This window comes from Bos grunniens, chromosome 22 (genome assembly GCF_055505025.1).
Source record: "Bos grunniens cultivar Pamir isolate PY7600 chromosome 22, Bosgru_T2T1.0, whole genome shotgun sequence".
In the NCBI taxonomy this organism is placed as follows: domain Eukaryota; kingdom Metazoa; phylum Chordata; class Mammalia; order Artiodactyla; family Bovidae; genus Bos; species Bos grunniens.
The window spans coordinates 38,517,394-38,542,525 of NC_141186.1; positions in this window are offsets into that span (position 1 = coordinate 38,517,394).

A 25,132-nucleotide genomic window follows, 5' to 3' on the forward strand; every position below is an offset into this window, starting at 1 on the left:
AATATTTCTCTACTGTTTTCTGATGTTTAACTCTTGACATGTAGGGCTCAAGTAATAGAATAGATCCCCTAAAAAATGAGGGAGGCAGTTTCAACATGGTATTAGTTCTGCTCTTCCTCTATTGCAGTGTTCCCTTTAAAGAAAATTCTTCAGTCAAACTTTTGGGGGAAATAGTAGGCTAACTATTTCTGAGCCTTTATTATTCTGTTGAATCCATATTTCTTGCCAAATTACTGTCTGTCAATCTCAGACTGATCCAAGGGGTATAGAATGACTATGAAAGACATAGTCCCTGACCTCATGTAGCAACATGGACTGTAATCCTGCAAGAGGAAAATAGCCTTTATAGGACTTCCCAGGATTACTTGAGTACAGAATACTTTTTCAGCAGAGCATCCCAGGACATTGTTTAAGAAATAACTTGCTAGTCTTACCTAGAAGAATCAGTATTAGTCATTCCCCAAATACTTAGATTGAGTTTTTTTGAAAAGATACTTTAAAAAATGCCAGGCAACTCCTTGTTTTTAGGAGGACAAACTAGATGACATGTGGTAGGATACCCCTTTTAACTAATGAAGAAGACCATATGTGCCCCAGAGTGAAAAATGATAACCCCTTCTCTGCTGGATTTGAGAGCAGCATTAGGGAGTTCGTGATATAAATGTAGAAACCCACATCTTTCCTCACACCAACACTGGAGATAAATCATTTAATGTTTTCCAAGTAATTTAAACCCCATGCCAGTTTTGCAATAATTAGATCCTGGTATGACATCTATTTGGATGCAGTTTTTATTCAAAGAAGAGTATCACTCTAGATGTGAGGCTAATTAAAACAACCATCTCTTGTCTTCTGAAAACTAATGTACTGGTGGAATTAAGATTTATACATGCTCTCACTAGGTGATTCAATTGTATATGGGCCACGGTTTGAAAAAAACAGGGATTTAGAGTTAAAAAAAAATGGAACAGGGGCTACGAATTTAAGAGAAGGGTCTTCAGTGGCAGGGAGGACAGAAGAAAACCACTCATGTCTTGTTTCTGGCAAATCCTTCCCTTGATATAAACTTTCTCAACCATCAGGAGAACCATAAAACCCTTATTCCTGAACCAAACTTTCCAGTGGATGTTCACCACCATATTTAACATGCTTTTGGGGCTTGTGGTCTGATTTGTCCAGTAATTCTTCTGAAAGGATGTGCTGCATCTTATTTCAGATGAGTTTCTGACTGCGGTAGATAGTACATTATGCACTCCTGCCAGGCAGGAAACAGAGCTATTGCTCATACAGTCTGTAAATACAAAGCCCGCTTTTGCAATCAGACAGCGCTCACTTTTCCTCAGAGATCCACTGAATGAATATGATACATCTTCTCTTTTCAAGCATCTGTCAAGGGAAGAACATACAAATGCTCCACAAAGGGGCTACAGACAGTAGTGTGCATTCAAGAGACAGAAGTGTGACAGTTATTTCACTGTTTTGTAAGAATCGGCTGTAACAATGACTGGAGCTTAACAGCAACTCCAGAATTCCGGAGGCATACCCTCCACCACTGTGAATGAGAAGAAACCACACCGAGGGCGGTTCTGTTTCTTTCATTTTAGATGGTGGTACACTAAAAGAGAGAAGAGACTTCTCTCTGGAATGTTTGTTCAGAGGAGCTCCGGTTGCATTGATTTCAGTGATTCACTTGTCTATCCAGATACATTACTGTAAGCATATGAAGGCACAGTTTTCACTAAGCTGTGCCGGAAACTGTGTTCATGCTAGGGAAACACCTGGATGCAAAATTGACATGGCCCCTATCCATGAGGAAGGAAGGTGAGAAAGATGATGTGAAGACAGTCATCACAGATAGAGAATGATGGGAATGAAATGGACAGTGTTGTGGGAGGCTAGGAAATGGAGAAATGACCCTGTGAAAAGGTGTCGGGATGTGGGGTGTGGGGGACATGTCTACATAATTCAAGAAGTTGATGAAGACTCCTAACAGAGGAGAGAGAAAGATGTTGTGGGTTGAATTGTATCCATCCTCCCCCCCCGCCCCCCCACAAAAATGATACACTGAAGTCCTAACCCCTAATACCTTTAAAATGTGACCTTATTTGAAAATAGGGTGATTGCAGATGTAACTGGCTGAGATCAGGCCAAACTGGACTGTTAAACAGGTCAAGCTGATAAACTGTCAAACAGGTCAACTAACTGTTGTTAGTTAATCCAGTGAAATTGTTGTCATTATCAGACGAGGAAACAGACACACAGAGGAAATGGCCATGTCAAAACAGAGCTAGAGATTAGAGATAAGCTACCATGAGGCAAGGAACACCTGGACACCCAGAAGGTAAAAAAGCAGGGAGGATCCTCCCCGACAGGCCTTAGAGGGAGGGTGGTAGCCCTGCCAGCACTTTGATTTCAGACTTGTAGCCTCCAGAAGTGGGAGAAAATAGATTTATGTTGGTGTAAGCCTCTCAGTTTGTGGTGGTTTGTTACGGCCAGCCCCAGAAAACCAGCATGTGAAATAAGACTGGTGTTTAACCAGTTGGAGTTCAGATCAGGCCAGAGCACATAGGGCCTGGAAGATGATATTAAGTTCTTTCTCTTTGAGTTAAATAAGCGTTTTGAAGCAGTGAGGCAATAATGACTGGGTACTGTGTGAGAACCAGTGTGCTTTTATGGCCACCTGAATTTTTTTTCATTAAATGTATTGGAAATATGTGAGAGTTAGTTAGACAACATTACAAATCACTGACCTTTCAAAACAGCTACCTACGCTGGATTATAGGAATCATGCCTTCTGTGCTCGATAATATTGGACACTTAAAACCCGTTTCCAAATGGTGTTCCATGGAGCACTAGTTCTGAGAACACATTTTAAAAGTGTTCCATGGTCCAAGAAGATTTGGAAATACTAAGCTTCTTTGTGTTTCCTCTTGCAGGGTCATAATGGGTATCAACATGTTGAAGTCTCTGGAAAGTTCTACAGTAAAGAAAGAGTTGAACCCGAATTCCCAAACATGTTTGATCAGGCAGTACCCCTAGGTCAAACGAATACCAGGAATATGTGAGACTACCTGTTACGAGCCTAATACATGCACTTTTGGACATGCAGAGAGATTTTTAAAAAAATATTTTCATGCTCTCAACCCACTTTTGAAACCAGGGAATTCTACCCAGTTCTAAGTTGAAAGCTTGCTCTGCTGTTACTCTCTTCCCTGAGTACGTAGCCTGCTGGGGAATAGCTGCAGACAACCTGTGAAGCTCCAATCTCCTTTCCTTTGTTTTCTCCCATCTGAGCTTCCCTTGAGGAATCTGCCCTCAAGCAATTTTACAAGCAGAGGGTGGGAAAAAAATGTCTGAACCAAAGGAATTCTAATACTTTTTCAAATGGTGGGTTCAGGTGCAATTTGAAATGGGTAGCTCCGAACTTCAAAATGTTGGCCTTCGTTACAAAGGCAAATAACACTGTACCTGGTAAGGATTCAAGGAGTCATTTGGAACAAAATGCTCATTTTGCTCGTAAATAAACTAAGGCGTTGGGCTTCCCAGTTGGCGCAGTGGTAAAGAATCTGCCTGCAAAGCAGGAGATCTGGGTTCAATCCCTGGGTTGGGAAGATCCCCTGGAGAAGGGAATGACTACCCACTCCAGTATTCTTACCTGGAGAATTACAACTAACACATACACACACACACACACAAACTAAGGCACAGATAGCCAGAGACAGCACCAAAGCCACACAGTTGTAGGGATAACTTGGCCAGGAGGAGGTCAGTGGTGTTTAGTCTCAGCCCACCTTCTCGTGAAATATGCCATCTGGGGCTTATAAAAAAATGTAAACAAACTCCTGACACAGCATTTGATCCCAACATTAATAGGTAATGTAAAGATCACCAAAAAGACAGTCTAATTCAGGAGTCTCAGCAGCACATACTTTCTCTGAATAATGCTAATCAGTGCAATAAACTCTAAAAATAACACCCAGTAAAGTTTAATGTTCTCGTTCGTTACCCGTGTGCCTTGTAAATGGTTTCCTTCATTACCACAAAATAACCCCTTTGACATTTTTATTAAGTTTTCTGTTCTTGGTTAAGGAGTTTTTTCCTTTAAACAAGAAAATATTAAGAAAATGACTTTGAAAATACCTGCTTTGGGGTTTTTTTACTTCCATCTCTTTCCCTTCTGCAATCTCTGGTTGCAAATAGAAAGTATCTTCTAATCAGTACCACCCACTTAAGAGAGTAAAGTCATGTTCTGCTGTCTACACTCTTTCTACCATCCAGGCTGCTAAAAGTCCTTATCACTGCTTTTATGGAAGTCAATTTCCACTCATTGTGTCATTGCTGCCCCACACAGATACGTGTTCTGCATTTGTGACTCAGCACGTAGACCACAGCCTTTCTAACAAGGTAACGGGGCACAGCAGGAGGGAAGATGCCTCCCTCTAGGTGGTGCTGCCTGAGCAGGAGTTTCGACTGGGAGACACCCACAGGCATCTCTCCAGGTGTGCAGTTCTTACAGCCACTCAGAGAAGCAGTGTTCATGCAACACAGCCCCTTCACACAGACCTGCTTCTCTGCCTTGTACTGCCCTCAAGGAAGAGCAATTTGTTCTAATCCTGGAGCATAGCAAGCTAAGGGAACCCACGGTGATTGTTCAGTAACCATTTTTCCTTTCTCAGGAATTTTTAAGGATAATTTAGGGCTCCCTGCAATTTTCTCTTTTATTAGTTAGTTTTAGAACCTAATCCACACACAAAATGTAGACTTCCAGATGAAATTTTGTCATGATAAAATAGGAGTGATGCCGCCTGGACACATCTCGATTTACTCAAGCCCGTCTGCCTTCTACTGGCCCATTTTGCTTCTGTTTAGACAGCATGTTTTTCCATCCTATTTGGACCAATCTTAAAAGCACATCTAGGTCCTAATGTTTTCTCATCTCAGAAAGCAGATAAATCTTTCAAAATGCTTGGAAAGCTGCCTACAAAATGCTGCCACTCCTCTGGCAATAAACACTTTGAGGAAGTTACAGTCAGCATTCTTTTTCTAATTCAGGCAGAAGCCCAATGTAGGTCAAGAAGGAAAAATTAAAAAGAAGCAAGAGTCTAAGTCATGGACCCACTACATATTTGCTGAGGGACCTGGGGTGAATTTATTCTTTATTCTGAGCTTCAGTTTCCCCACCAGTAAAATAAGAGTGATAATATTGACTGAAAATACTGTTGGGAAAGGAACTGAGGCTTGACAACGTTTGTATTTAGTTGATGGGACGTCAAAGCTCTCAGCACGTGTACGTTCCCTTCTCATCTCCGGCTCTTTGGACCCTCAGAATTCAACCCCATGTAACTTCAGACGTTAAATGCCAGCTGTCTAAAACTATCTAAAAGAAAGTTCTTTGTGAAAGTTTAACCTAAAGGAATTTGTCATCCTGAGTCTGTCATATCTAGACTTAAAGACAATATCATTAAAAGCATGCATTGGGGAAAAAGTACAGAATAGACAGCAAGTGGACTCCACAGAATGGCATAGTGGGGGCTACCTATGTTCATGAATAAGAACTTAAGAAAATAAAAATACTCAGTCCAGTATATCAGTTCAGTTCAGTTCAGCTCAGTTTTGAACATTCAGTTCAGTTCAGTTCAATCACTCAGTCGTGTCCAACTCTTTGCAACCCCATGAACCACAGCACACCAGGCCACCCTGTCCATCACCATCTCCTGGAGTCCACCCAAACCCATGTCCATCAAGTCGATGATGCTGTCCAATCATCTCATCCTCTGTCATCCCCTTCTCCTCCTGCCCTCAATCTTTCCCAGCATCAGGGTCTTTTCAAGTGAGTCAGCTCTTCGCATCAGGTGGCCAAAGTATTGGAGTTTCAGCTTCAACATCAGTCCTTCCTATGAACACCCAGGACTGATCTCCTTTAGGATGGACTGGTTGGATCTCCTTGCAGTCCAAGGGACTCTCAAGAGTCTTCTCCAAACCACAGTTCAAAAGCATCAATTCTTCAGCACTCAGCTTTCTTTATAGTCCAACTCTCACATCCATACATGACTACTGGAAAAACCATAGCCTTGACTAGACGGACATTTGTTGACAAAGTAATGTCTCTGCTTTTGAATATGCTATCTAGGTTGGTCATAACTTTCCTTCCAAGGAGTAAGCGTCTTTTAATTTCATGGCTGCAGTCACCATGTGCAGTGATTTTGGAGCTCAGAAAAATGAAGTCAGCCACTGTTTCCACTGTTTCTCCATCTGTCTGCCATGAAGTGATGGGACTGGATGCCATGATCTTCGTTTTCTGAATGTTGAGCTTTAAGCCAACTTTTCATTCTCCCCTTTCACTTTCATCAAGAGGCTCTTTAGTTCCTCTTCACTTTCTGCCATAAGGGTGGTGCCATCTGCATATCTGAGGTTATTGACATTTCTCCTGGCAATCTTGATTCCAGCTTGTGCTTCCTTCAGCCCAGTATATAGGCCATATCTATTCCACTATTACCTATAGATATAAGATTTGTGGGGATGTTGGACAGACTCAAGAAGCAGTGAAATGTAGTGGTTAACAGCATACATTTGGAGTCAAACACAGGTATGTTCCAATCCCAGCTCTGCCACATGCTAAGTATCCCTTCTTAAGCAAGCTATTCGACCTCTGAGTTTGAGTTTTCTCATTGGTAGAAAGGGGATAATATAATAGTATTTAAGTATGGAGTTGTCTTTGGGAGTAATAAATACTGTAATGAATACCTAGTGCTTGGCCCACCATCAGTCAAGTAGCCTGTGTTCAATAAGTGCTATCAGTTATTATTGCTATTCATGTTATTTTCCTTTTTCTTGAGACACTTAAGGTCAATTCTGATTCACTTGTAATCAGGACTTTAGCCATTCAGTCCCCCAAAATGCATAAGAGGAACCCAGTGCTTGGGAACAGATACGAAAGAACATTCTCTCTGGTGAATGTTCCTCCTCCATTAAACAGTCAGCAAGTACTATGAGGACTGTCAGTAGGGAAGGACAAAGCTGAACTGTTTCTGGCTATCAAGAAACATACAGTAAGTTGAAGTCTGTACTCTACAGCCATCACACATGAGATGTGAATTTTGTGAAACTGCTTATTTTAGCTCGATTGCCAGCTTTTCTTCTAGGACAAAACTAAGAAGCTTAATCATGTTACCAGTGGGGAAGCTTTTGCCTTTGTCCTAGCTAGTTGGCTGGCATGACAGGTGAAATAACAGCACTTCCCATTCTCTTTAGATATCTAAAAAAGATAGGAAATCTGGGTCTCTGTGTTAAACAGCAAGTATTCAAAAAGAAATCCAGCAGATGTATCTGTAGTTTCCTGGGTAAAAGTAAAAGAAAGATGCCAGTTCTTCTTTATTTCATGGAAGCATTGACAGCAAGTTCTTCATCATCATGACGCCAGAGATGAAACATCTCAGCCCCAGGCTAGAGCAGTGCAGGGGTTTAGCAAGTCAGCCCAGACCAGTGTGATTTGGGATGAAAAGGAAGGGGAGTGCTTGCTACATTACTTGCTTTGTGTGAGTACCAGTTGGGAACAGAATATTTGGGGGGAAAAGTAGATGAATGAGGTAAAAAACTCAAATGGATAGCTCTTGATAATCATGGACTGAGTGTTCCAGGAGTGAATAGCTGAAAACATTTTAATAATTTAACATATTAAGTAGCAGGCGTATATGGATATATTCATGTTATTTAAATAGTAAGTCTATGTTTTTGTTTATGTGTGTGTGTATACAGGGCTTCCGAGGCGGCGCAGTGGTAAAGAATCTGCCTGCCAATGCATGAGATGCAAGAGATGCAGGTGCGGTCCCTGGGTTGGGAAGATCCTCAGGAATAGGAAGTGGCAACCCACTCCCATATTCTTGCCTGGAAAATCCAGTGGACAGAGGAGCCCAGAGGGCCACAGTCCATAGTGTCAAAAAGAGTCAGACATGACTAAGCGACTGAGCGTGCATGCCTGTGTGTGTATATATATAATTTAACATATTGAGGAGGCTACTATGAAGTCCTAAAGTACTGTGAAATTATAGAATTTTTGACTCAAATGAGAATGCCTCTGGGTTGGTTTTGTACACAAATGTTTATGACAGCTTTATTCATAATCATCAAATGCTAGAACAACCAAATAATTTTCAGCCTGTGAAGAGATCAGCGGAATGTAGCATAGCCATTCTGTGGACTGCTACACAGTAAGAAAAAAGGAACAAATTAATAAAGCACACTATGTGGATGACTCTGAGAAACATTATGCTAAGTGAAGGAAGCTTGAGTCAACAGGCTGCATCTGATTTTCTGGAATAGGCAAAAAACAGATCAGTGATTGCCAGGGGCCAGGGGTGGGGTTATGATCTGTCTACAGAGGGGCATGAGAATTCAGGGAGATGTTATATATCATGAAAGTGTGGTGGTTATGAAAGATCATAGAACAGTGCGCTAAAGAGGATAAATTTATCTCTACCAAAATTATATCTCAAATATTTTAAACAAATCTGAGTTTAACGAAATTCCATGATGGAGTACAGCTGCTCAGACATAGCTGTGGATTGCCAAGGCCCCTTCTTGAGGCAACCTAAGTGGCTTAAGTGAGGACTTCCTGAATTGCAGTTAACTGCTGGCTGACCAGGCTGTGAATCACCTGCTCTCAGCCTCAGTTATAGCCGTAAATACCAGTGAAAGTGGCAACAATTGCCCACCTGGGACCCTGATTTTTCCCTTCTTCCCCTTTGAGTCCCCATGCCCCAGGCCCCAGCTGGATACTTCTGGTCCCCATATCAGGGTTTCTTCCTAGCTTCAGCAGGTTGGTGACTCAACTCAGATGCTGCCCAGATTTCTGGGCACTCTCTTTCCCTGAGACTTCTCCCTGTCTCCGTATATGAAAAAGTACCAGTAAGAGAAACCAGCCTCTTACAATGGCCTGTGCTTCTAGATGCCTGCCAGACCTTAGGCACTACAAATGCCCTTGTTTGAAACAGCAGAAAAACTATTGAAAAAGATCAGCTTCTTTGCTGGAATTTCCAGAATAAATCAAAGGAAGAAAACAAGACTGGAATCAGGGCTCAGGTGTGGGAGAGACTAATAATCCACAAGGCCACCCAATGAAAAATCCATGAATTAGGTAGGACTCAGGGTTAAGTAACAGGAATCAACTTGAATTAGAGTGGTAATATATTTCCATGTATTAGTCTGTGCTCTGTATACGTTTCCTTCTGCTTCTAGAATGCCAAGGATATTGTCTTCCCTCTCCTTGTTAATACAGAAAAACTGCATCTGACTTTCCAGACTAAGATATAATTATCTGCACTTCTGTCAGGAGCAGAAGGGGGCACCCTAAGAATATCTAAGTAGCAGCAAACCATCGCTCTAACACACTTTACAATACTACAATGAATGCCTTTTCTCAAACACAGGAAAGCAAAGCAGGGTCTGTTTTGCAGCTAAAATTATTCTACAGATCTCCATGATTGGGGATAAAGAGCAGGAATGCCCAAGTCATCTCTAAGAAACAAGACGAAGCCTAAAATGAAACTTAGTATCTGTCAAACATGGTATATTTCCAAATAATCGAATCGAAGTGTCACACTGGTTTAGTGGAAAAGGGTGCTGAGAGTTATCTTTGTTTAATGAGTATGAATAAGGAAATAATAAAATTTCTATAGAGCACTTTCTATATGCCAAACATATGTCTGTGAACATATTTAGTATTATACAGCAGGAATTCCTGGTGGTCCAGTGGTTAAGACTCCATGTTCCAGCGCAGGGGGCATGGGTTTGATCCCTGGTCCGGGAAGTTCCATGTGCCTCTCTATGCAGCAAAAATAATTTTTTTTAATTAAAAAAAAAATTGTATTGCAACTCTGAGGTAGGCATTCAACCTCCCTCCCCTCAACTCCAGTAACTAAGGGGTCATTTTAACTAGCCCCTTTTCTGGCTGTTCCAAATAGTCTCCTTCATAAGGATAGATCTGATAAGCAGGCCGATTATTTTTTTTTTAACTACATGGAATTAAACGGATTGAGAACAAAGAGGAAGGAGAGATGTAGATAAAGAGAAGAGGGAAAGATAGGGTCGTGGCGTTGAGAAAAAGAAGGTGGGGGGGGAGGGGGGAGAAATGGAGAAGAGGCTGTGAGGAGACAGAACAGGGCAGCCAAGAGAAAGAGGGGGACAGGGGGCAGGGGGAAGCTTCTCCTAAGCCTTCAAAAAGATCTTCATAGATCTGAGTCGTGAATGTTCCCTTTATTCTCATACACACAACAGCCCAAATACGCATATTGCAGAGAGGCTCCAACATGGGCATCAGGTCCATGCCTAGCAGGGAACATTTAGAAAGGAGCCACATGCGCTGCTAGAAGGGGAGCCATCCAGGGAGGGTATTGATTGAGCAAGCTTGGGAAGCGGGCTTCACAGAAACGCTTACCCATGTCCAGCTGTTCATTAGTTAATGAATATGAAATATTGACTCAAGGATGGTGCCACAGGTATTCAGGAAAACAATCTCATTTCAGACCAGTCAGTTGCATAGGACTGGAGGGTAGGTAGATGGGGGAGGGAGAGAATCCTTTACCCTTCCCCCTCCCCATTTACATCTCCCTGGAGCCTCAGGATAAGCTGGGTCTTTGGATCCACATACTTCCCCTGTTCTGTCCTAGGTGGGGGAGGTCCTGAAATAAAAACAAAGGGCACATCCACTCCCCCCTGCTCTTTCTGAACACTTTATGACAGGGGCAAATTGAGTCCCAAAGTCGGGCAATTGTGGTAGGTAAAACTCCCCACTCCCTTTTTAAAAAATTAACTCCTGTGAATTTATTTTAAAGTGTATTTGAAGAAAAATAAACTTGCATATAAAGCCCTCAGTTTCAGAACTGTTAGAGTAATGTCAGAGGAGCCACTTACTTATAATAGAGAAACTAGTGTGTAGATATAACTATAAATATTGAGAACACAGTGTTAATGGCTGCAGTTTCAGAAACACAGATTTAAGGCACATGAACTAGGAGTGTTGGAAAAATGAATGGGTGAGTGGGTGGATGAGTGGGTAGGTGTGTAGATGAATCAGGAGTGTTGGAAGTGTAAATGGGTGGATGGATGGATGGTTGGACGGTTGGATGTAGGATACGTGTGTGATATAAGATGTTTCCTTAATTCTTAGCTCTAGCAAAGTGGGTTCTGTTGGACGAAAGGCAGTAGAAGCAGAAAGGAGTGCACCCACTTCTGGCCCAGTGCACCTCGACAAGTATCGGGTGGCGCCGTCCCTTCGCAAGTGAGCTGGCAACCTATGTTAACTAAAATGTTTATTTTCCTTATGATGTCAGGATCTCACCAAAACTGTTGAGAGTTTGGCTCTGGAGTCAGATTTCCCTTGTTAACCTCTAGCTTTTAATGTTGACCTTGAGCAAGTCACTCTACCTTGGTGCATATGCCCCCTCAGCTGTAGAGCAAGGCCAGTCTGAGAACTTGACCTGAAGTGTTGCTGTGAAGTTTATAAATAGAGGCAGCGAAAACAATCAACCTATACAATCCAAATTGACATGACTTGATGGATAATTTTATTTTGATGGAATTAAATTGAAGATGTTAAATGTAATAAAATGAAAAAAATAATTTTCAGGTTTCAAGTTTCCCTTGTGAGTTTGAATCTTTCAATTTCAGGTCAGAATGATTATTGATTTTATGTTTTTTCTTTTTGCATTTTTTAACAATAAAGTTATTTCTTAAACTCTAATCATTAGTTTGATAAGTCATTAAATTTAATTGTGTACTGCTAAACATAGTATTGCATTTTTAAATAGTTGTCTAATGAAAAATATATTTTGACCTATATACTACTTTGAAAATAACTTTTTTGGGTAGACAGCTTCTAAAATAGCCCCCAAATACCCCTCCTTGTTACCACGCCTTTTGTGTAATCCCTTCCTCTTTGGCGTGCATCAGACTAAGGGACTCAGATTTAATGAATAGAGTGTGGCAAAAGTGAACAAATAGATCACGTCCGTGATTGGGTTACAAAAGGACTCCAGTTTCCATCCTATCTCTCTCATCCCTCTGAGTCCTGGCTCTGGAGGAAACAAGCTGTGTTGTGCGGAGGTTCACATGGCAGGATCTGGTACCTCTGGCCAATTGCCCATGAGATGTCCCAACCATGTAAGTGGTGATGGAAGCAAAGTCAAGCCTTGAAGTGACTACAGCCCTGCTGATACTGTGATCACAGCTTTGTGAGAGACCCTAAGTCAGAGGCCTTGCCTCAGAGAGACAGGGAAGATAGTGGTTTTTTAAAAATATTTTTATTTTTATTTATTTATTTGGCTGTGCCAGGTCTTAGTTGTTGCATTTGAACTCTTTAATTGCAGCATGTAGGATTTAGTTCCCTGACCAGGGATCAAACCCCAGACCCTGCACTGGGAGAGCAGATCTTAGCCACTGGACCCCCAGGGAAGTCCCTGATAGTGTTTATTTTGAATTGTTAAAACTGGAGGTAATTAGTTATGCTGTAATAGAGAACTAATACATTATCAACATTTAAGAACTGATGCTGAAGCTGAATCTCTGATACTTTGGCCACCTGATGCAAAGAGCCAACTCGTTAGAAAAGACCCTGATGCTGGGAAAGATTGAAGGCAGGAGGAGAAAGGGACGACAGAGGATGAGATGGTTGGATGGCATCACCGACTCAAGGGACATGAGTTTGAGCAAGCTCTGGGAGATGGTGAAGGACAGGGAAGCCTGGCGTGCTGCAGTCCGTGGTTTCGCAAAAAGTCAGACATAACTGAGCAACTGAAAATGACAGAGAACCTTTAAAACCTTCAAGAAACACTATACTAAGCTACAAACATTGTTCTACCTATTGTGCATGTAAGCTTTGGCCGTTAGCCTTTCTGAAGTCTATTTCCTCATTCATAACATGGGAATAATAAATCCCCCAACATTGCTCATTTATTTAACCTTTGCTGTAAAAACTGGTAAGAGAGTTTCTTACCCTACAAAGAGGTCTGTGAAAGCACAAGCTCCCTGTTTGCTCCATGCCCTGAAGGTGGAAAGGATGGACCTTTGTGTGTGTGTTACTCAGCTGTGTCCGACTCTTTGCAACCCCTTGGACTGTAGCCCTCCAGGCTCTTCTGTCCATGAAATTCTCCAGGCAAGAATACTGGAGTGAGGGGCCATTCCCTTCTCCACGGGATCCTCCCAGCCCAGGGATCAAACCTGGGTCTCCCATTTTGCAGTCAGATTCTTTACCATCTGAGCCACCTGGGAAGCCTGGATCTTCTGAGGTGAGGTTGCAGATTTTAAATACTGGTTTTTGAAATGAGGATTTCATCTTGGGAAAACGAAAACCCTAGATCAATGTACTCAACCTGACTTTGACTCCAAAACAGGAATTCAAGTCCCAATTAAGTCCACTTAGCTGTCACCTTTCAAGGAGGTTTACCCAGATGACCTGGCAGGAAGTAGCTCCTGCTTTTATCTTTTCACAGCATTTAGCAGCTATGAAATTTACTGCATTCATTTCTTTTTTCTTCTCCTCCCTCAGGAAAGTTAATATTTTGAGGGCAGTGACCTCTGCCTGGTTCATGGCTAGAGCATTGCCAACATGCACTAGATTCTCAATACCATTATTGCCTGCCTGATATGGGGAGAGGAAATGTGCTTTCTGCCTTCATCATCCTGCTAGGAAAAGGTTGCTAAGTCTTTAGGGTAGAAGACCTGATTAAAAACAAAAAAATCATCTTTATGTTCAATTTTTGGATTTTTCTGGTTTTCATAAGATTTAGTATTGATTGTAGTAGAGAGGCTGTAAAACTGTTTCAAAATCTCTTAGCCCAGAAAGGTTTAGAAAGTGAGATGGGCCAAAAGATGTGAGGCCCTTCTACCTGCTAGCAATATCCTTTGAAACACTGATGTTTCAAGAGGGGAAATTACCCTGTTTTCCCTTCACTGTCACTGTTAATATTTGCTAAAGGAAATAGACCCATTCTTGGTTCATAGGTGGCTAAGTACCCATGTTTAGAACTTATAATTGAGAGAATAAGAGCTTAATTTCTGAAATTCTTATTTGGAAGGTGTTAACTTCCTTCTACTGAACCACCATTTATCTTGTTCCGAGAATATATCCTGCGTTTTGCCAGTAGGTGTGTGCTTTCGTGGGTGTGTATGTGTGTGTGTGTGTGTGTGTGTGTGTGTGTGTATTTGAGGGTTGAGGAGCTTTGAGAGAAAGAATGAAGGGAGAAATGGATATATTCACAGTTTTAAAACTACCATAGTTGAAAATATTTCCATGTAACATTCTGGAAAAAGGACATCATTTATGTCAGTCCATTCAAGGCCCTAAAAGCATAACATGCAGTTGTATTAAATAAATTGCTTTAGAAAGAGTTTTAGAAAATAACAGCTCTATATTTGGTTCTTCTTCATCTCAGAGACTTACTTGAGTCTTTAGCCTAAAATAGAGATCTAGTCTTTTCATTTAGTTAACCTTCTAAAGCAAATATCACAAGACGAAACATTAATTTTGTGTTTTCATTGTTGTGGTAAAGGATGAGAGGGAGCTGTTTTCCTTCTTACTTAACCCTTCTTCCCTCAGGCCTGATTCTGGAGCTGAATCCAAACAATATGTTCCAAATTGCCAACCACATTCATCTCTGTGTGGGATGCTTAAAACATGCAAATGGCTCTGAAAAATGTCTCTCATCCTACAAAGATAAATGAATGCATGCATCGCCATCGATTGCAGTGGAAGTCAAAGGAGGACAGAAAGCGTTGATAAACGAGGAATCTTTGCCTTTCCCCATAGACAAACATTCTATCAGGAAACATGAGTGTTGATGGATGACACCAGTCTCCTGACTGTAGGCACACCTGTAGCCTCCACAGCAACCCATCTTCTTTAGCACTGCTGGGCAAATCTTCCTGAAGAATGGCTTTGTTTGTTTTCACATGCAAATACCTTCTTTAGCTCCCTATTGTCTGTTAAGGAAATAAAGCCCCAATTTATCCTCTCAGTGTTAAGGCCCCAGTCAACCTGGCCATCCTTATTACCCACAACTTCTCAATGTGTTTCTTATATCCCAAAGTCAGCTACAAGGGATCCTTATTACTTGAGAATGTATCAGAGTCTCTGTAGTGATGCTTTCAAAAGGGAATCAAAGCTATAAGGTATATGATCTCTTCATAGCCAATCTGCGAAAGTCAAGTATAAAGCGAAAGAGGTCAGTCATCTCATGATATCATATAATTGTATCAAAAGTATCACATGCACACCCCAGCTTTGATCCATTATCTGCTTGTGTACATTGACTCAGCTAAGTCACTTCAATCATATCTGACTCTTTGCAACCCTATGGACTGTAGCCCCCCAGGCTCCTCTGTCCATGGGGACTCTCCAGGCAAGAATACTGGAATGGGTTGCTATGTGCTCCTCCAGGGGATCTTCCTGACCCAGGGATCAAACCTGTATCTCTTATGTCTCCTCCATTGGCAGGTGGCTTCTTTACCACTAGCGCCACCTGGGAAGCCCCAATCCATTGTCTATTCACTTAGCAAATTGCTGTGATTTTAATTGACAGAGCATAAAATATAAATTACTTATTTTTTAAGTTTTTGTTTCATTTTTGAGATAAATCTCCAATCAAATTTTCCTTCATTTACTTAGGAAATTTTGGTTCCCACTTGAAATGGATTCCCTTTAATGACATAGCAATTTCCTTTCGCTCTTGCTCCTATATCAAAATATTCCAAACTTCTCTATTCTCGATGGAATGTGCATCTTCCTTATCCTTTCAGGAACAGCTCAGATATTATTTCTTCTAAAAATATTTCCTAACCTCCTTTAATAAAAAGGAATCTTTCTCCTCTAAACACCGAGCAGATTTTGTTTGTAGCAGATTTTATTTGTAGCAGCTGCAGAACATATCAGATGTTGCCCTGAGGTATAGATACTTGACTACATAGGCTTGGCCAAGGATGGGTTCCTTCATTCGTTCATTCAGCTAATATTTGAATTCTTCTTATATATGAATCAGTGCTCTGGGATTGGTAGGAAGATAACATTGTAAACAATATCTATTTTGAATTCTGTTTATTGAACGAAGGGCAAATAAGAAAGTGAAGTTTTACATTTCCTTTCTATGGATTTTCCACAAAATAAAAGAAACAGTTACAAACTTTCATGTCACTTAATGGAAGGTGTATTCGTTTTCACTGTGGACCTCTACTCAAAAGGAAAAAGTGGGGGATGATGGCTCCCCTTGCAGGGGACCTAAACACCGGCCAGCTCTTCTCTTGTCTTAGTCCCGCAGTATGGTTGTTGATGATCTGCTGCTCAGTCTCTTGAGGCCAAAAGAGAAGAATTCAGCAGCTGGTGCTCTGATGGCGTGGTATCAGATGGAGCCACAGGCTCTTTCCCTGGTGAATCCTCTAATTAGTTTGGGTTAGTTTCTGCAGAAATGGAAAGCTGTTTCTCAGAATAACATTGGCCAATAATTCGCAAGTTGATCCAACTTTGTGTCCGTGATCCTTCAAGGAGAGGATACAGAAGGTGTTTCTTGGCTGAAATCTCTGTCACACTGATCAGTGTTCTGTGTCAACCTTTGAAGAGAAATCCAGAATTTAAATTGCTAAAGAACAGAGTTTAGTGGTCATGGATCACTCAGTGTGCTGAGGCCAGGCGTGTGACACGAGTGTATGAAGTGGCCTTGATGTAGTAGTGAGGACTGGCAGATGAGCTGGAGATCGCACACCCCTTTTAACAGGTTCAGATTCAAGTTTTTTGTAAACGTGTGCTTAACACAACATAATTTTGGGTTTGATGGGGCCTAGGGATGCCAGTTTGCAGATCCTAATTTAGGAAAACAATGAATCTTTGTTTGAAAATCATTTTTAGTTCCTTCCTTCCTTCTGTCTTTCCTTCTTTCCTTCCCTTGGTATTTGTGGCTGAGGCATCTTCCCAATATCTCTTTCTGCTGACACCAGGGTCATCTGTCTTATTCAGTTCTTCTACTAAAGCAAAGGAGAAGGTGGCTATGTCACCTTTAGCTTGCTAAACCCCCAGGGTGTGTCTCCAGCTGTCTTTTGGGAGGGGACTGTAGAGAAGATCTGCCTGGGTCAACATCCAATCTCGGGTTCTCAAGGAAAGGAGGTCTCTTCTAAAGGGAGAAGCTACAGAATACCTCCTTCCTGTCTATCCCAGCACAAAGTTCATGCTAGTTTAAGCAGTTTGTCACTGAAAGTTTCAGGGGACTTTATCAAAGCTCTATTGAGGGATTAAGAGGTTGGAAGGAGAAGAGATCTGAGGTGCTGTAACCTAATTACTCTCTTTCCTCACAATGCACAAGGGTAATCCTTCGTGTGAACTATCTTTAATCAGGTTCTTAACTTGGCTATACATCAGAATCACCTAGCTTAAAACATATGGATACCTGGGTCCTAACTCCTAGAAATTCCAATTTGATAGGCTTAATAGAGCCTGCTGCTGTTTAGTCACTAAGTCATGTCCAACTTTTTTGTGACCCACGGACTGTTTCCCTCCAGGCTCCTCTGTCCATGGAATTTCCCAGGCAAGAATACTGAAGAGGGTCGCCATTTCCTTCTCCAGCGGATCTTCCAAACCCAGGGATCGAACCCTAGTCTCCTGCATTGCAGGCAGATTCTTTCCTGCTGAGCCATCAGGGAAGCCTGATGGCGCCTGAGCATCAGGATTTCCATATGATTCCAGTGTGCAGCCAAGGCTGAGAAACACCAGCCTTGACCTTCAGATGCCTGTGTGTGTGATAGAATGAGGGCGGACGGTGGCCTCTGGATGCTCTGTTCACCTAATGCCTTTCCTTCCTCACTTCCCACTGCATTTTCTTTAACCTATTTGCATTTTCTCTCTAGTGTATGCCCCCCTTCCTACATAAATAAACAAAATCCAGCCGCTCTTTTGGACATCTTTTCTATGTCTAGCAAAATTGGCAGCCTTAGGCATCCCTTGAGTGTTAAAGCTTCTGCTTCAGTATTAGATTGTGCAGCATTCTTCTCCTTTGTCACCAAATGTCATAAATATAACTGTAATGGCTGCATAGTGTTATCATGTTTACACATGATCATTTATTAAAATATCCCCTCACACTTATACATTTTGGTTACTTCACACTTTGTGATATTACAAATGAAGTTGCCTTATTTAAATATGTTTGCCCTCCTCTCTGATTATTTCCCTAGGGGATCTTTTTAGCAGTAAAAATTATTGATGTGAAGATAATAAACATTTTTAAGGTTCTTGGTACACAAGGCCAAACCACTTTTCAAAGGGGCTGTATTTACTTATAAAACCAACCAAGATTATATTCTCTAATTAATTCTTTCTTTGTTGCCGAGATGGGTGCATATCAGTTGCATGGGATAATTTAAACAGAATTCGATTAAGGCCTAAGTTGTAGGCTATACCATTCAATAAGAAGTATTAATTAGACATGCTGTAACGTTAATAAGCATTTTTGTGCTTTCCAAAAAGAGCTACATTTCATTTGTTCACTTAAAAGGCTTCATCAGTTTACTATATTCTTCAAAATAGTAAAAATCTTTTTTTTCATCTTGCATAATTTCCTTTATAAAGTGTAATAAAATGGAATATACTTGTGGGTTATAAACAAGGTCATACTGTAGGATATACTGTGGAAGAATCATGGAGAGATTTTGAACAATATAAATTCAAGGATTCCTCGCATGGAAAACTTTCACTTATTAGATGTGAGCTAAAGTCCAAGCATCTGTATGTTAGCAGAGATTGCCCAGGGATGGCCAGTCTGTGTTCAAGCTTGCATACCACTGTACTGTGTTATGAGAATGTCTCCATGACTCTCATATACATACATATATCATCATCCTTCTTAAACTTGACACTTCTTATTTATAGCCAACAATTCAAGATTTGACCATCGTGCTCCTTTTAAAATTATAATGGATTGATGGACTGTCAGATGGTTATGTATTAGAATTCATGATAAGATTAAAATGTTCTTGCATATGAAGTAACTATGGAAAGAAAACAATAAACATTTGATTAGTCTGTTTAATATGTAATAAAATATCACAAATATGTTATAATTATAAGGCATAAGATACATAACAGAGACCAGAGACTGTTAATAGAGTGGTATATCAGTCTAGAGTGAGCTGGTAAGTGTGTCTTAAGCATCAGTTTACAGGTTAAGAGCAGTGATGAATTGGATGCAACCTTGCATGTTCCTTTTGATCATGGGAATGGCACATCATTTCCCAAGTCATACCTCTTTTTATTATGATATACTTGGAGAAGGCCATGGCACCCCACTCCAGTACTCTTGCCTGGAAAGTCCCATGGGCGAAGGAGCCTGGTGGGCTACAGTCCATGGGGTCGCGAAGAGTCGGACACGACTGAGCGACTTCACTTTGACTTTTCACTTTGATACTTTGGAGAAGGAAATGGCAACCCACTCCAGTGTTCTTGCCTGGAGAATCCCAGGGATGGGGGAGCCTGGTGGGCTGCTGTCTATGGGGTTGCACAGAGTCGGACACGACTGAAGTGACTCAGCAGTATGTGTATTTGTGTGTGTGCACCCATATTAAAGAAGAAATGAATGTTATCTTTAGAGCACCTATATATTATACTACAAAGAGCACCCATACTGAGCAATGAAGTTTGGGAAATGCTAACTGAATTAGGATATGTACTTTTGCAAAGGGAAATACATTTAAACCACCTCATGCAACAAAGAGGTTTACGAAAAGAAAATAAGAACATCTCACATGAACCAGAAATGACAGCATCACAACTGGCACATAGTAGGCTCTTGCCAAATTTTGGTTGTTGAGATGGTAAACACGTCTTTGAAGACACCTGGAAATCAAAATATCAAGCTGCCTAAAGTTTACAGTCTATCTTGTAGGTGAGAAATGAGCAAATGAACATCAAGATTCTGAGTGGAATGAGCTTCTCTGTTTTAGGCTAGCAAATGGGAACAGCATTTGGAAGATTATTTAAAAACATAGAAGAATGAGATAGTTAAAGTAGCAGTGATTTCTCTGTGATTTTTGAATGTAGACAAACAAAATGGCTCCCAGATGTACATCTTATTTTTCATTTAGACCCTGTTGTTTGAATCCCAAATAAAAGAAAGACTTCTACTTGTCAGTAGAAGTACCTACTGGTGAATAATTCAGAACTGATCCGGCAGGGCTGGATAAATCACAGATTGGAATCAAGATTGTAGGGACAAATATCAACAACCTCAGATATGCATATGATGCCACTTTAATGGCAGAAAGTGAAGAGGAACTAAAGAGCCTCTTGAAGATGACAGTTGGCTTAAAACTCAACATTCAAAAAACAAAGATCATGGCATCTGGTCCTATTACTTCATGGCAAATAGATGGAGGAAATGTGGGAACAGTGTCAGATTTCGTTTTCTTGGGCTCCAAAATCAATGTGGATGGTGACTGCAGCATAGCCACAAAATTAAAAGACGCTTGTTCCTTGAAAGAATAGCTATGATGAACCTAGACAATGCATTAAAAAGCAGAGACATCACTTTTGCCAACAAAGGTCTGTATAGTCAAAGTTATGATTTTTTCATTAGTCACTTATGGATATGAGATTTAGACCATTGAGAAGGTTGAGCAACGAAGAATTGATGCTTTTTTTAAAATTTTATTTATTTTAATTAGAGGTTAATTACTTTACAGTATTGTATTGGTTTTGCCATACATCAACATGAATCTGCCAAGGGTGTACACATGTTCCCAATCCTGAACCCCCCTCCCACCTCCCTTCCCATACCATCCCTCTGGGTCATCCCACTGCACCAGCCCCAAGCATCCTGTATCCTGCATCAAGCCTGGACTGGCAATTTTTTTCTTATATGATATTATATATGTTTCAGTGCCATTCTCCCAAATCATCCCCTCCCCCCCCAGAGTCCAAAAGACTGTTCTATACATCTGAGAATTGATGCTTTTAAACTGTGGTGATGGATAAGACTCTTGAGAGTCCCTTGGACAGCAAGGAGATCAAACCAGTCAATCCTAAAGGATATCAACCCTGAATGTTCATTGGAAGGACTGGTGCTGAGGCTGAAGCTCCAATGCTTCGGCCACCTGATTCGAAGAGCCAACTCATTGGAAAAGACCGTGGTACTGGGAAAGATTGAGGACAAGAAGAGAAGTGAGAGACAGGGGATGAGATGGTTGGATGGCATCACTGACTCGGTGGACATGAGTTTGAGTAAACTTGGAAGATAGTGAAGGACAGGGAAGCCTGGCATGCTGCAGTTCATGGGGTCACAAAGAGTTGGAGATGATTTAGCAACTGATCAACAACAACAAAAGTTTTTTTTTTGCAACATTAAGCTTTTCTCTTTAGAAAGACATTACTTAATCTTTCTCTGAATGTATTTTATCATTCTAAAAAAAATCATTCTAAAAATAGTAAAAATCTCTTGCTTCTCAAATATGCCACTCCTAGAAATAATCACTAGTAAGTCATTCAACGTATGTATATACATACATTCCGTGTGCATATAGATTTAGTATTGATGGGCTAATACCGTATCATTATTCTATAATCTGCTTTTCACTTGACATTGACATATTGACTCCATTTGTATCGATAAACATATATGACTGCAGAACTTTCTATCCTACAGCTGGACCATAATTTGACACCAGCCTTTTCATGGACATTGCTTTTCCTCTTGAATTCTTGCTGTTGTAAATATCTGCACAGTAAGTTGTAATGCATATACATTTATCTCCCTGTCCTTGTATCCTTAGGCAATTCTTAAAAGTGGAATTTCTGGATTAATATCCAATTAGTTTGTGCCAAAGTCTGTGTGGCAGGCAGAATAATGCCCCCTTCCCAGTCCCCAGAGATGTTGACATCCTAAATCTCAGAACCTGTAAAAATGTTAGGTTACATAGCAAGGCGGAATTAAAGTTGTAGATGAAATTAAGGTTGCTATTCAGATAAATTTTAAAAGGGGGAGATTATCCTGGATTATTTGGATGGGCCCAGCATAATCACAAACTTTCTTAAAAGTAAAACAGAGAGGCAAAAGAGAAGGTCAGATGTGAGTACAGGAGGAAAACAGAGAGAGGTGCAACTTTGTAGGCTTGAAAGATGAAGGAAGGGACCAGGAGCCAAGGAATGTGGGCACCCTGTAGGTGGAAAGGGCAAGGAAATGGATTCTCCCTTAGAACTTCAAGAAAGGAACATAGCCCTGCCAACATCTTGATTTTAGTCCAGTGAGACTTATATTAGATCTCTAACCTACAGAACTGTAAGGTGATAAATTTGTGTTGTTTTAATTCACTGAATTTTTGGTAATTTGTTTTAGCAACAATAGAAAGCCAATGGAATCTACTACTGTGATTGAGTTACAGTCAGCATCATTTCTCACCTGGTTTTTTTGTTTCACTTTAGCATGAAAGGATGGCTTCAGGGATCTCATGATATCATGAACTGTGGGCCACCTCAAGAAGGGCCTTAAGTATCATAAAGGGATAAAATTTGGGAGGTTTAGAAGTATGATCTGGGTTCAGCCCACTGCCTTTTCCCTCAGCATGCCTCCCCAGTCCCCTGCTGTGGCAGACAGCAGATGGCTTTATTGAACTGCCATTGACAACTTTCTTTGTCCTAAAGCCTCGGTGCTCCTCCACATGTGACATGACGTTGTCCTGCTCTGGCCAATGAATGGAAGTTGGCTGGTACACCCTCCTTCCTCATTTTTTCCTACCTTGATTAAAGACATGAAAGCTAGATCTCCAACATCCAACTTCCAATAATTAGGAACCATGAGAACACTTAAGACCATGAGAATATCAGAGACACTGCCCTGCCATCACTGGGTCCCTAAACCAATGTCAGATGTCTTGTTTTATAAGAAAAGTAAACTTAAATTCTTGTTCATTGTTCATCCTATCATCTGTTGCCAAAGTACTCCTAACAGATAGAAACCCCTTCTATTCTTACTCATACCTTATCCTGTTTCTCTCTTCCAGTCTAATCTTACCCATCCTCAGTCAACCTCCCTCCAAAAAGTTTTTTTCTCAATACGGCTCATGAGAGTTTCCACCTCCCCCCAACCTCTCCAGCACCATCCAAGCTGGTTGGTATTTTATGTTGTATGTTTTTCTGACCACTTCGTGTGTGTCAGCCCTGGCTGCTCTCTAGAGCAGTGCTGTCCAATGGAACTTTCTGCCATAAGGGGAATGTCTGTATCTGTACAGTTGGATATAACGATCACTAGCCACATGTGGTCACCAAGCACTTGCAGTGTGGTTAGTGTTGACTGAGGGAACTAAAGTTGTATTTAATTTCATTTTAAATAGTTACATGTGACAAGTGTCTACCATACTAGTCAGCCCAGCCCTAGAGTGACAGTTCCTTAAAGGAAACAGGAATGATTCATACATTTTTTTGCTCCAGCAGAGGAGTAGACAATAAGTACAGAATTAATCATTCTTAGATAACCTCTAATTACTCCACATTGCCCAAAACTGAAGGGTGAATCAATATGGTCAAATATTTCCATTTTGGAAAATCTAGAAATGGGGATAAATAAAATCTGAAAACATATCTTTTTAATGTTAGTAATTAATTCGAAATTTAAGAGAAAATAGCTCTGGTAGCCCACATGAACAACATATGTTGGCTGGATGTGACCTGAGGCCTACTAGCTTGAGGCCTGTGACCCACAAGATAAATTTCAGATTTTCCCCAACATGGGAGACCTGCTGGCATCCCAGGCAGGACTCCTGCTGTTTCCCTGCAATGGCTCTAGCAATCTGGGATCGCTCTGTTTCCCCAAACATATCCTGCGCTTGTATGCCTTGATGTCTTTGCTTCTGCCATTCTTGTTGCTTCTAGGCACCCTCCCCTGTGCATGCCTCAATACCTTTGTCTTCATAGGAAGCGAAAGTTGCTCAGTTGTGTCCAACTCTTTGCAACCCCATGGACTATACAGTCCATGGAATTCTCCAGGCTAGAAAACCGGAGTGAGTAGCGTTTCCCTTTTCCAGGGGATCTTCCCAACCTGGGGATCTAACCCAGGTCTTCCACATTGCAGGCAGATTCTTTACCAGCTGAGCCACAAGGGAAGCCCCAAAACCCCATCTCAGGGTTTCACCTCAGTCATTGTCTTTCTATAAAGTCTTCTCTGAATCTGCACAAAACCAAAACTGTATCATGGCCCTTTGCACAGACAGCTGCTATTTGATTTCTTCTGTGATAATTAGAGTCAGTTACTTACCAGGCAGCTTTAGTAATAATTATGGCCAGTTTCCAAGCACTGTGCTTGTGCTAGGTGACTTGTACAACTAACTGTGCTAACAAGGGTTGTCAGTCTCAGTTGCTACTTCATTTTCTGCAAAGAATAGATAATGATAGTAACTATCTCCTAAGCTTCTGAAGAATAAAAGAGATACTGCACATCAAGTGCCCGGTACAGTGTGTGGAGCACAGTTCCTTCTCGGTTTGTCCTTGTCATTTCTTACCCTGGATATAGAGTATGCCCTTGTGATCATGTGATCTGTCTTAAATCTTAAGTCAGACCATCCAACTAAATTTGGTGGAAAACCCATGCAACTATTTTAACATGAAATAGGAAGTAGGCAAAACAATTTTATGTAGAATTTTCCAGAGTCACCAGGGTGTTAAAGCAGGGATTTAAACTCAGATCTGTTTAAAATCAAAGTCCAACAATGGTAAAGCTCAGGAGATGGGCTGACCACCCATTCCCCAGGCTGGGAAAGAAAACCAAGACTGGCTGCAGGCCTTGACAACGGTTATGCTGCCCGAGCAGGGATGCGGAGTCCAGGTGTCCTGAATGCAGAGCCTTCTTCCAGTTTAGCCAGAAGCTTCTCCTTGCCTAAAAAGCAGTTTGCATTCAGGACCACGCTGAGGAGGGATGGTACTTCTGAGGGCCTTTGTATTTCCTTAAGAACAGTCTTTGGAATAACAGCCTGGAGCAGACGCAAGGGTCATCTTGCAGGGCACTTGGGCTCTGAGGATGCCACAGGGCAAAGGGGAAGGGCCACTGACCTGAATTCAAAAATGACAAGCGGGCTTCTTAGGAGACTCAGCTGAGCTCTTCTTGGTTTCTTCCTGGGC